Source organism: Myotis yumanensis, unplaced genomic scaffold (genome assembly GCF_028538775.1).
Source record: "Myotis yumanensis isolate MYYU_CA2020_CCGP unplaced genomic scaffold, mMyoYum1.0.hap1 SCAF_13, whole genome shotgun sequence".
Lineage (NCBI taxonomy): Eukaryota > Metazoa > Chordata > Mammalia > Chiroptera > Vespertilionidae > Myotis > Myotis yumanensis.
Window position 1 is genome coordinate 43838576 of NW_027223764.1, and position 12586 is coordinate 43851161.

Here is a 12586-nt window from a genome sequence, read left to right on the forward strand (position 1 = left end):
TATACAGGGCATCTCTAGACTTTGTTTCTTAGTCCTCAACAATAAGCAGAATTGCCTCGCAGGCATAAAGGAAGGAAGGAAGGAAGGAAGGAAGGAAGGAAGGAAGGAAGGAAGGAAGGAAGGAAGGAATTCCCCAATGTAGGAAAAAGGTCAGGATTATTGTTCCCAGGATAGAGAATACAAAAAAATTACCATAAGTGTTATCAAGAATCCCAAATTAGTAAGATTCATCAGGAATGTCCACCTTTATTATATAGGAAGCATAATAAGCGTAAAGGTAAGGTAATCAAAATATGAGGTCCAATTTGACCACCAGCAAGTAACCAAAAAAACAACTGTAATTTAGAAGTACCTAGGATGATACCTGGCACACAGAAGACACTTAAGAAATGTTATTTCTGAATGTGGGGCAAGAGCTCAATAGCTGGACTTGTTGCCAAGGGCATCTCAAGGCACGCTGGTTAAGAAAAGGCTTGGAGAATGGTGGGAAGCCCACACAACCTCAAACCTGGGCTAAGTGAGAAGAAACAAGTAGCCCAGTCTATTAGCAGACAGGTCAGGCTCTTTATCATTTAGGAATTCATGTGGGAAAAGAGAGTGGACAGAGACAGTGGAAGGGAAGAAGGAAAACAACATAAAATTGTACATGCTTCCTTGTTGCTTATAAGTGTTGGTATTTCCAAATGTTAACATATATATTTCTCATTTTAAGAAAGAATTTGCAGTATCTTCTCTTGGTTGTATTAATGAAACTGTATTTCATAACATGACTATCTAAACACTGGTTAAGTATTTAAAAAGCAGTAATATAAAAAGCAGCAATCCTTTAGAGATATAAACTTGTAAAACTAGGTTTGCTTTCTAATTTGGAGATTGCTAAATATATATATGGAAAGTTTTAAAGCCTGATTTCTAAGTTTAAAGAACATATTTAGATATATACATAAAAACTTTAAAACTATATACAGCAATTAAGAGAACTCCAAAAATATTAACAATGTCTGAGAAATGGGTTCACAATCACTTCTCTTCACTCAACTTCTGCCTTTTCTTTAATAAACATATTGTTAATAGACTATTTCTATAAATAAATAAATGAGCTAAAAATCAAAGTCAAAGTAGCACTAAAGTGAACAGACAAATTCGAATCATGGACGGAGTTCACAAAATCCAAATGATTAACTCCAGAGCTCTACTAGTTGGCATGATACCACCACCAGTCCCTTTTGCTCCAAAACAAATTTTATCTATTTTGATTTACAAAGAAGTCCTGATAAAAGAACTTCAGTGTCTTCACCACCCTAAGGGCACAAATGAAAAGTAAAATTTTATACAATATATTTTTTAGATTTTTTAAGTTTCAGTAAGGAGTATGAAGTGAAGTCCAACTATTCCCAAAGTAGAGTTTTCAGTAAAACATCATTAAAGACTGAATTTTTAAAGCAAGTTATACTTATTTAAAAAAATAATCATTTGAAAAAAGTGGCATTCCCTTTAGAAAAGAATATTTTTATATAAATAATAACCAATCACAGAAAGCAATAAAAAGCTACCTCATTCGTAATACCAATAAATACATAATTACCTGAAAATAAACTTAAGAAAATTTAAATTGATCCTAAAATGTTTAACTCAAAATGGATTAAAGACTACTTTGAAGTTTAAAACTATAAGCCTCTTAGGGGGAAAAAGGTATAAACACTCATAACCTTGATTAAGCAACTGGATATAATACCCAGGTAAGTTTCTTAGATATGACACCTAAAGCGCAAATTTAAAACTTTTGTCCTTCAAGAAAAGTAAAAGTCAATCCACAGAATATGGAAAAAATTTGCAAATCATATTTCTAATAGACCTTTAGGGCCTGGAATGTATAAAAATTCTTAGAACAATAAAAATAATCCATTTTTAAAATGGGAAAAGGATTTTTTATTTACTTATTTTTCAGAGAGAGAGGAAAGGAGAGAGAAATACCAATTTGTTGTTCCACTTATTTATGCATTCATTGATTGATTCTTGTATGTGCACTGACCAGGGATCAACAATGCTCTAACCAACTGAACCACCCGGCCAGGGCTTAAATGGGAAAAGGATTTGAAGAAACATTTCTCCAAAGAAGATATATAAAAGGCCAATAAATACATGAAAAAAAACACTCAACATCATTTTATGGGACTGCAAATCAATACCACAAAGGATATCACTTCACAAGCCCCTAGGACAGTGATGGCGAACCTTTTGAGCTTGGTGTGTCAGCATTTTGAAAAACCCTAACTTAACTCTGGTTCCGTGTCACATATAGAAATTTTTTGATCTTTGCAACCATAGTAAAACAAAGATTTATATTTTTGATATTTATTTTATATATTTAAATGCCATTTAACAAAGAAAAATCAACCAAAAAAATGAGTTCGCGTGTCACCTCTGACAGGCGTGTCCTAGGTTTGCCATCACTGCCCTAGGATAACTATAATGAGGGGAAAAAAGTTGATGAGGATGTGGAGAAACTGACATACATTGCTGGTAGGCATGTAAAATGGTGTAGCTACTTTGGAAGTTTTTCAGTTCCTCAAAAAAGTTAAACATAGCCCTAGCTGGTTTGGCTCAGTAGATAGAGCATTGGCCTGTGGACTGAAGGATCCCAGTTCCATTCTGGTCAAAGGCACATGTCCGGGTTGCAGGCTCGATCCCCAGTAGGGGGCATGCAGAAGGCAGACGAACAATAATCCTCTCTCATCATTGATCTATCTCTCCCTCTTCCTTCCTCTCTGAAATCAATAAAAAAAAAATTTTAAGTTAAACATGGAGTTACCATATGACTCCACAATTCCACTCCTAGATTTATACCTGAAATTAAAACTCATGTCCATACAAATATTTGTACATGAATGTTCATAGAAGCATTATTCATAACAGTCAAAAAGATGAAAACAACCCAAAAGCCCATCAGTTGATGAATGGATAAACAAAATATGATATGTCCACACAATGGACTATTATGCACTGGTAAAAAGAAATGAAGTGTTGATACATGCCACAACACAAATGAACCACTAAAACATTTTGCTAAGTGAAAAAATCTATAGAGATAAAAAGTAGATTAGTGGCTGCCTAGGGGAGGGGGACAGGAGTAATTGCTAATGAATATGGGTTTTCATTTTGGAGTGAAAAAATGTTCTAAAATTAATTGTTGTGATGGTCACACAACCCTGTGCGTATTTTAAAAGCCACTGAATTGTACACTTTAAAAGGTCAATTGTATAGCATCTGAATTATATCTCAATATAGCTGTTTTAAAAAAAATCAACATACATTCTCATTTCACTGGGTCAATACTTAGGAATAGGAATGCTGAGTTGTACCTATTACCATGCTAATAGGTAAGTGTAAGTTTGTTTACCTTTATAAAGAACTGCCAAGTGTTTTTCTAAAGTCACACCACCACTGCATTGCCATCAGCAATGGAAGAAAGTACCAATTGCTTCACATTCTCATTAGCATTTGATATTGTCATTTTTCCTTCATTTTTTTAATTTATTGATTTTCTCACGAGGTATACAGTGATATCTCGCTCTGGTTTTAATTTGCAATTCCAAAATTACTAATTATGTTTAATATCTTTGGGTGTGTTTATTTGCTGTCCATACACCTTGTTTGGTAGTTTGTACTTATATCTTTTGCCAAATTTTTAACTAGGCTGTTTACCAATTACTAAATTTTCTGAGTTCTTTTTGTTGTTGTTGTTAATCCTCACCTGAGGATTTTTTTCCATTGATCTTTTAGAGAGGGAAAAACAAAAACATCAAAGTGAGAGAAACACATCGATTGGCTGCCTCCTGCACACACCCTGACCAGGGCCCAGGCTGGGGAGGAGCCTGCAACCAAGGTACATGCTCTTGACCAGAATTGAACCCGGGAGCCTTTAGTCCACAGGCTGACGCTCTATACACTGAGCCAAACCAGTTAGGGCGTGAGTTCTTTTTATACTAAAGGCCCGATGCACAAAATTTGTGCAAGAGTAGGCCTTCCTTCCCCCAGCTGCCGGCACCGGCTTCCCTCTGGCACCCAGGACCCAGGCTTCCCTCCAGCCACTAGCAGGCACCCAGGACCTGGGCTTCCCTCACAGCCTCCACTTCGTTCAGAAGGAGGTCCGGTCCAATTAGCATATCACACTTTTATTATTATAGATAAGTCCTTTGTCAGGTATGTGAAAGAGGAATATTTACTACCAGTGTGCAGGTTGTCTTTCATTCTCATAGCACTGTTTCCAAAACCAGAAGTTGTTAATTTGGCTGAAGTTGAATTTATCAATTTATTCATCTTATCTAATAAAGAGGGAATATGCAAATTGACCATCACACCATAATGGTCAAGATGGCTGCGCCCACAGCGGAGGCTGAGTTCCTGTAATGAGCCTAAACAAGCAATCAGCGGGGACATGAGGCTGCGCCCCTCCGCCTGGTGGAGCTTGACAGGGGACCTCAGGCTGCAACCCCCGCCCCGGTGCCAGGCCGGGGCACCTCAGGCTGCGCTCCCTGCCCAGCAGGGCTTGACAGAGGCCATGAGGCTGTGCCCCCCCACCTGGCGGGGCTTGATGGGGGACCTGAGGCTGCACCCCCACCCCCGGCACCAGGCCAGGGGATCTGAGGCTGCACCCCCTGCCCAGCAGGGCTTGAGAAGGGTGGGGCCAGCCAGGTCTGGGTCTCGCCCAATTGGAGTGGGGCCAGCTGGGTCTGGGTCTCACGCGATTTTGAGGCGCCGCCAGTATGCAGGAACTTGACTCTGGATCCCGCAGCACGCCCCAGACTCTGACAGGAGTAATATTTTCATATACATTTTACTAATTTTCTTTCATCTCTGACACTTGTATTATAAAGGGCAAATAGCAATATCAAAATATTTCCTCTAATTAATCCCCTTTTAATGTGCACGAATTTCGTGCACCAGGCCACTAGTTTATAGATAATGCTTTTGGTGCCATATCTAAGAAATCTTTGCTTGATCCAAGGTGAAAAAGATTTTGTCTATATTTTCTTCAAGGTATTTTATAGCTTTAGGTCTTACCTTGAGGTCTATGAATCATTTTTAACTAGTTTTGACATAAAGTATGAAGTATTTTTTGCATTGAGGCTATAATAAAGGAAAAGACTCTACTTTCTGTGTGGGTGCTGATTGCTCTGAAATCCTGCTTCCCTCCCTGTTTTGACCCACATCTGGGTAAAGCAATAAGAAAGCCCAGCCATTCACTCCTTCTGTGTTGGTGGGAAGTTAAACCCATATAAATCCCACATGGGAACCATCAAACAGATCCCTCCTCTGAGCCACAATAAAACTAAAGCCAGAACCCTGCTTCACTCTTGCTTCAGTCTAGACTAAATCTAAACCATTGTCCTTGAAGAATCCTTTTGCACTTTATTGTGCAAGTAAACTTTATTTCATATTTCATATCCATTGGTGCCTTTGTGTCACTTGTCTGAACATTTAATAAATTCCTAGGCAGGGGCTGACTAGTGTCTAATAGGGGATACTAGGTGCCCAAATAAAACAGAGATTTTTTTTGTATGAATATCCAATTATTCCATACTATCCTTTCTGTACTGAACTGCCTTTATACCTTTGCCAAAAACAAATTGACGATTTTTGTGTGGATTCTCTTTGTTCCATTAATCTGTATGTTTATCTTTTCTCCAATACCACACTGTCTTGAGTACTGGCAGCTATACAATAAGTTGAAATCAGGTAGTGTGAGTTTTCCAACTTTGTTCTTCTTTTTCAAAACTGTTCTGCCTTTTCTACTTCCTTTTTATTATATCAATTTTAGATTCAGCTTGTCAGTTTCTATAAGAAATCCTACTGATATTTGGACTAGAATTGTATTGAATCTATAGATCAGTTGGAAAAGAATGGAAATCTCAACAAGAATGAGTGTTCCGCCGAAACCGGTTTGGCTCAGTGGATAGAGCGTCAGCCTGCAGACTGAAAGGTCCCAGGTTCGATTCCGGTCAAGGGCATGTACCTTGGTTGCAGGCACATCCCCAGTAGGGGGTGTGCAGGAGGCAGATGATCGATGTTTCTCTCTCATCGATGTTTCTAACTCTCTATCTCTCTCCCTTCCTCTCTGTAAAAAATCAATAAAATATATTTAAAAAAAAAAAAAAAAAAAAAAGAATGAGTGTTCCAATCCATGAATATGATATATATCTCCATTTATGTAGGTACTCTTTGGTTTCATTCACTGGTGTTTTATAATTTTCAGTATACAAATCTTGGACATATTTTTCAATACTTAAATATTTTATGGTTTTTGGTGATACTGCAATGGTACTTTTAAATTTTAATTTTCCATTGTTCTTGCTAGTATCAAGAAATATAGTTGAGCCCGGCCAGCATGGCCCAGTGGCTGAGGACCAACCTATAAACCAGGAGGTTGTGGATCAATCCCAGTCAGGGCACATGCACAATATTTCCATACCACATATGCATTTTTGTTGTCGTTGTTAATCCTCACCCGAGGACATTTTTTCCATTAATTTTTAAAATGTTTATAATAAAACCCAAGCTAAATCTGTTTTTATTGATTTTTAGAGAGAGAGGAAGGGAGAGAGATAGCAAGATAGAAACCCATGAGAAGTAGCATCGATCAGCTGCCTCCTGCCCACCCCCTACTGAGGATCATGCACACAACCTGTGTAGGTGCCCTGACTGGGAATCGAACCAGGGACTTCTTGGTTCATGGGTCCATGCTCAACCACTGAGCCACACCAGCCTGGCTTTTTATAGAAAGTGGAAGACTCCTATGTTCATAGCAGCACAGTTTACAATAGCCAAGATTTGGAAACAACCTAAATGCCCATCAACAGATGAGTGGATTAGAAAACTATGGTACATCTACACAATGGAATACTATGCTGCTATAAAAAAGAAGGAATTCTTACCATTTGCAACAGCATGGATGGAACTGGAGAGCATACGCTAAATGAAATAGGCCAGGAAGTGAAAAAAAAACACCACATGATCTCACTCATTTATGGATAATAAAGAACATTATAACCTGATGAACAAAAAGAAAGATACAGAGGCAGAGAAGCATGGAACAGACTGTCAAATGCTGGGGAGTGTTTGGGGGATGGGGTAAGAGATCAACCGAAGGACTTGTATGCATACATATAAGCATAACCAATGGAAGGTCAATGGGGGGGGGGGGGACATATGTACTTCTATCTGTAATACTTTAAACAATAAAATAAAATAAAATTTAAAAGAAAAAAAAGAAAGTGGAAGAGAGGGAGGAGAATAAGGGGGGGAGGAAGGGGAAGAGAAGGGAAGCGAAAGAGAAACATCAATGTGAGAGAGATACATCAACTGATTGCCTCCCGCATGCACCTGGGCAGGGATCAAACCCGCAACCCAGGTACATGCCCTTGACCAGGAATCAAACCCAAGACTCTTCTATGCTTGGGTGGACATGCTAACCACTGAACAACACTGGCCAGGTCTGTACTTAAATTTTTTGACCCAGGGTTCACACCTATTAGATTCTCAATGGATTCATGACCTCAAAAGAAGTTGAAAATTATTATGTATTTCACAGGGTACACTTTTCAAATGTAATTAAAATCGGTGGGGGCTTGCCCAAGGTGGGAATGTTTGGGGGGTGGGGGGTCATTTGGGGGAAATGGAGACTTATGGAAAACTTTAGACAATAAAAAAATAATTAAAAATAAATATAAATAAAAGGAGTAATTAAATCCCAGTTTATTATTAATTGCTAAGTAAAATCAGACTTTCCATTCACAGAAATGAAGGTTCAGAAGCTTAAAGACTACATCCCTGGAATAAAAGCAGGAGTTTGAACTTAATTGCCCTATGAAAGATACTGCTTGTCAGTATATAACCCACTCTGCAGTTTTAGAAAAGGTTAACATCTCCTTACCAAAAAGCCAAGCTTCACCTGCAACAACCTGAACTACCTAGCTGATATAAACTTTCTTTTTTTAATAGTCTTTTGCACTGCCTAAATAATTATTCTGCAATAATTAAAAGTTATATACAATCTGTCGTCTATTTTACTACCTTAGTTATTACTAAGACACAAAGTGGCTATTGTAATTATATGTTTACCAAAGCCCTGGCTTTCGGTACTTCAAAATAAAATTCATTTTAAGAGATCAAAGGAAACAGCATTAGCCATCTAAATAAAAGACAAAGTAGTCCTTTTTTCCAGTTAGTCTATGTTAAATTTATAAGAAACATTTGCCATCAGCTTTTTAAATGTTCCAAAGCAAAAAAAAAAAAAAGACATAACTTTTAAAGGTAAGTGATAATACCTCTGTTTCCCACAGAGCCAATATTTAAAGTTCATATTTAAGATTCCAAAATTACACTCAGGCTAAAACCAAAGTTAAGGAAAAATCATGAAGTGTCTATTTAAATTTCAAATCAAGGCTAAATATATTCAAGATTGTCCACTTTCAGCTTCTTGAATATTTTCTGCTAAGGTATCCACTTTCTCCATAGAAACTTGATCAGAAAAAAATCCCTTTGAAATGTTTTACAAATTAAATTCCAGTGTTCCTGCTATGCGGAATGAATATTTCATTTGATTATTTTAGGAAAAGACTAGCCTCATTCATAAACTACGTCTAAACCTAAAAGGGGAAATAGGTTTCTTTCCAGAACCTTAAAAAAAAAAAAAAAGCCATAAAGTTGATGAAAGCACACGGTGCCACGTCCTTCCCCCTCCCCCACCCGCGTAGTGGCTACTCCGTCCCTTAGCGAGCATTCGGGGGACGGGGAGATGGGGGGACCGGGGGGTCGGAGCCACGGCTCCCGGGGAACCAGAAACAGTTAAACTGGCAGGCCCGCCGCCTCTCAGATCAGTTCCTAAAAGAACCAGCTTCTTACTCATCCCTTTCTAAAGCAGACAGTGCAAAACTCCAAGTCTGCTCCATCCACCCCCACGATGGCAAAAGATGGTTTAGTGTCTAAAAACTGAATTGTGTGTGTGGCGGGGGGGGGGGGGGGGGGGGGGGAATGGGGAGATAAGGACACATATGTAATATCTTAATCAATAAAGAAATTCTTAAAAAATTAAAAAATAAATAAAAACTGAATTGTATTTCTTTATTTTTACTTATTTACATTTTTTATTTTTCTCCCATCACCATTTATCCCCTCTGTGCCCTCTTCCACCTCTCCCCCCTCCCCCCCGCAAAAAGAAACACCGGATTGTAATTAATACATTCAATTCTTTCGGAAAATAGAATAGTCTCCTATTTACGGTGCCATCCTTTCTCCCCCTTCAGGCATAGACCTGGGGGCCACTCGTGTACCCTAACTCCGAGCTCTCACACAACCGTGGAATACGGTGGGCTTTAAAGGCAGCTAACTCTGCGAGGAGCTCACGTGCCTGTACAGAAACCTGGGTGAAAAGAGGGACGGGAGGAGCCGAGCCTCCCCGAGGGGCTCCGCTGACAGCGACTTCCTCCACCCACACGTCGGAAACTCGCCGCCCGGGGCCGCGTCCCGCCGCGCGCAGCCCGGGAGCGAAGCCCCGACTTCTCCCCCGACCCGCAGGCTTTCCGAGGGTGGACCTGCCCGCAGAGCCTCGGCTCCCCACGGCCACACGCGAACCATCCGCGCCCTGGAGGCCCAAACCCCCGCCCGCTCGCGCGTCCCCATCCGCCCCGCCGGCCGGGAGGGCCAGGTATGCGCGGAGCTCGGGAAAGCAACAGGGTGATTCCTCCCGGGAAGAAACATTCAAGAAAGTTCTGGTCCTCGGGGCGGGGACTGAGGCTGCCGCAGCCCGAACGGCCGGGGGCGCCCACCGGGTCGGAGGCGCGAAGGGGCGCACCGACGCGGGCAGAGGGGCCTCTGGGCCGGCCGGGGGTCCGCGCAGGGCGAGGGGCCGAGCCCCCAGAAAAGAGACGGAGGCTGCCACGGAAAACTGGGGACCCCCGCCCCCCAAACCATCCCCCCGGAGGGGGCAGGGGCCGGGCCACCGGGGCCGGGGAGCAGGACCACGGCTGCCCAAGGGCCTCGGCCTCGGTCTCCAGGGTCCGGGGCGCGTCTCACCTGGGAAGCGGGGCGCGAGCGCGTTCCTCCGTGCCCTGCTGCCGGCACCGGGCGGGCCACCTCCTCGGTCCTCTGCCCGCGGGCGGCGCGACTGGGCAGCAGAGGGAGCCCGTAAGCCTTTTATAACCCCAGGCGCCGGCCGCGGGGAGAGGAGGCGACCGCAGCCTCTACGTGAGCGCGAGCACACCCGCGCCCGCCGACCGCGCAGGCGCCACGGGCCGCCCGCCCCGCCCACTCCCGTGGCCCACACCCGCTCTGCCCACGAGCTCGTGGAATCTGCGGCCGGGGGTGGGGCCGGCGGCGGGCCGGGCCGCAACGCGCCTGCGCAAGGCTCTCGCCGCGCCACCGTCACCCTGGTTACCGCGAACGGGCCCAGCTCCTTTTCATCAGGCTCTTTAGCGCCGTAATTTCAGCATCAGTCTCCAATCACCTGGAGGGAGACACCGTAAACGTGAGAAGAGGAACAGAGTAGCGTAGAAAATGAAGCAGAAAGCGAGCTTCCGGTGGATCCTGGGCATCTCAGCTGTCTTGGTCCTGAGCCTTTTTGCTTTACTAACCTCCCTTTCACCTCTACTGTCGTGCAAATCTCTCGTCACCTTTATATTTTATCAGTAGGTAATGCACTCTGTGCTCCAGAAACAGATTTTTTAAATTTTTTTATTAAATCTTTATTGTTGAAAGTATTACATATGTCCCCTTTTTTCCCTCATTGACCCCTTCTAGCCCGCCCCCACCGCCTGCCCGGGCCTTCACCACCCTATGATCTGTGTCCATGGGTTATGCACATATGCGTACAAGTTCTTTGATCTCTTCCCACCCAGCCAGCCTCCCCTGCCTTCCCTCTGAGGTTCCGCAGTCTGTTCTATGCTTCTATGTCTCTGGATCTATTTTTTTCCATAAGTTTATTTTGTCCATTAGATTCCACGCAGGAGTGAGATCATGTGATACTTGCCTTTCTCTGGCTTATTTCGCTTAGCATAATGCTCTCCAGGTCCCTCCAAGCTGAGACAGATTTTTATTTTTTTGGTTCAATTCCTGGCCTAGTCCCCTATAACGTTGGGCATTAACCCCTCTGTACCCCAGTTTCCTCATCTATGAGGGCAGATACCACAGAGGATTATTGTGAGAATTAAATGATAATGTATGTAAAGCACTTAGCACAAGCCTAGCACACAGAAAGGACTTGGTAAATAGATTGTGTTGTTGTAGCACAGCATGTCAAACTGTGGACCCACCCATGCGGCCCACAACGAATACATTTGCGGCCCAGCCAATATAACGGTATGTAAGAAACATTTTTTAAAAAATTTCGTAACTTAATTTTACAGTATCCTGTTACACATAATTATTAATAACGAACTACAACGTTCGCTAATGACTGATTACTATAATCGTGTTGCATTCATTTCCCTTATGTGCCTTACGTGCAGGTGCACCATTTCTCTCCACTAATACTAGCAGTGAATATTTTAGCAGCCTATTGCCACGTCATTAGTCTTGTACTGACTTGTTTGGAGTGTGCAACAGGAAATATTTCGCTTTCGGAGAGTAAGAAAAATAGGTTTATTTGCGTTACGCTTATTAATTTGGGCAGTTATTCAGTGGTAAGTTAATGTTCAAGAAAAAATATTAATTTTTATTAAAATATTCTATTATTTTATGTTAACGATTACTCATTTATTTCAGCCCTTTGTATTCAGCATGTCTCTATCGAAATAAACCTACGTTTCTATGAAAATTGAAGCTTTTGGGTTTTTTGCGGCCCACATAAACTTAAACCGTGTTTATTTGGCCCGTGTTAGCCTTTGAGTTTGACATGCTTGTTGTAGCATATAAGGCACCAATGTTGTCTTAGTCTTAGTCAAGCATTTGCCTTGGTCATCATGTTGCTAAAAGAAGAAAGCTTAACTATCAGGAGGCATACAATGAAAGAGATAATCTTTCCCTTGTCAGTGAAAGGGAAGAAGGACTTCTCTAAGACTTACTCTTTAAAAAGTGCTTCTAAAGTTTTCCATTGTTGCTAAAAAGCATAGTGATTAAACATTAACATTTGACTCTTACCTAGGAAGTGGGGTGAATTACACAGATACAGAAATAGAGGGGGGTACTTGGGGATCCCCCCTTACCTGGGATTTCGCTTTCTGCAGTTTCAGTGGTTTCTACAGTCCTGGTCTGAAAATATTAAATGGAAAATTCCAGAAATAAACAATTCATAAAGTTTAAATTGCATGCTTCTGGATACCATAATGAAATCTTGAGCCATCCTGCTCCATACCTCCCAGGTCATGAATCATCCTTTGTCCAGCTTATCTTCGAGGGATATCCTTCCCGCCCATTAGTCACTGTGTAGCCCTCCCAGTTACCAGATCCGCTGTCACGGTATCACAATACTTATGTTCAAGTAAACGTTTTTTCTTAACGGCCCCAAAGCACAAGAGTAGTGAGGCTAGCAATCCGGATGTGCCAAAGAGAAGCTGCAAAGCGCTTCCCCTAAGTGAAGAGGTGAAAGTTC

At 41.9% G+C, this 12586-nt stretch overlaps 1 protein-coding gene across 3 annotated transcripts in view; it reads right to left on the reverse strand.

Moving 5' to 3' along the window:
• Nucleotides 1-10239, reverse strand: part of P4HA1 (prolyl 4-hydroxylase subunit alpha 1) — an 81795-nt gene extending 71556 nt beyond the window's left edge. For 2 of the 3 annotated variants that reach the window (XM_070432956.1, XM_070432955.1), the window contains exon 1: nucleotides 10075-10239. The gene's annotated coding sequence lies outside the window, so the exon portion shown is untranslated. The remainder of the gene's footprint in view (nucleotides 1-10074) is intronic. The other variant, XM_070432957.1, reaches the window with a different exon arrangement.
• Nucleotides 10240-12586: the final 2347 nt, after the last annotated feature.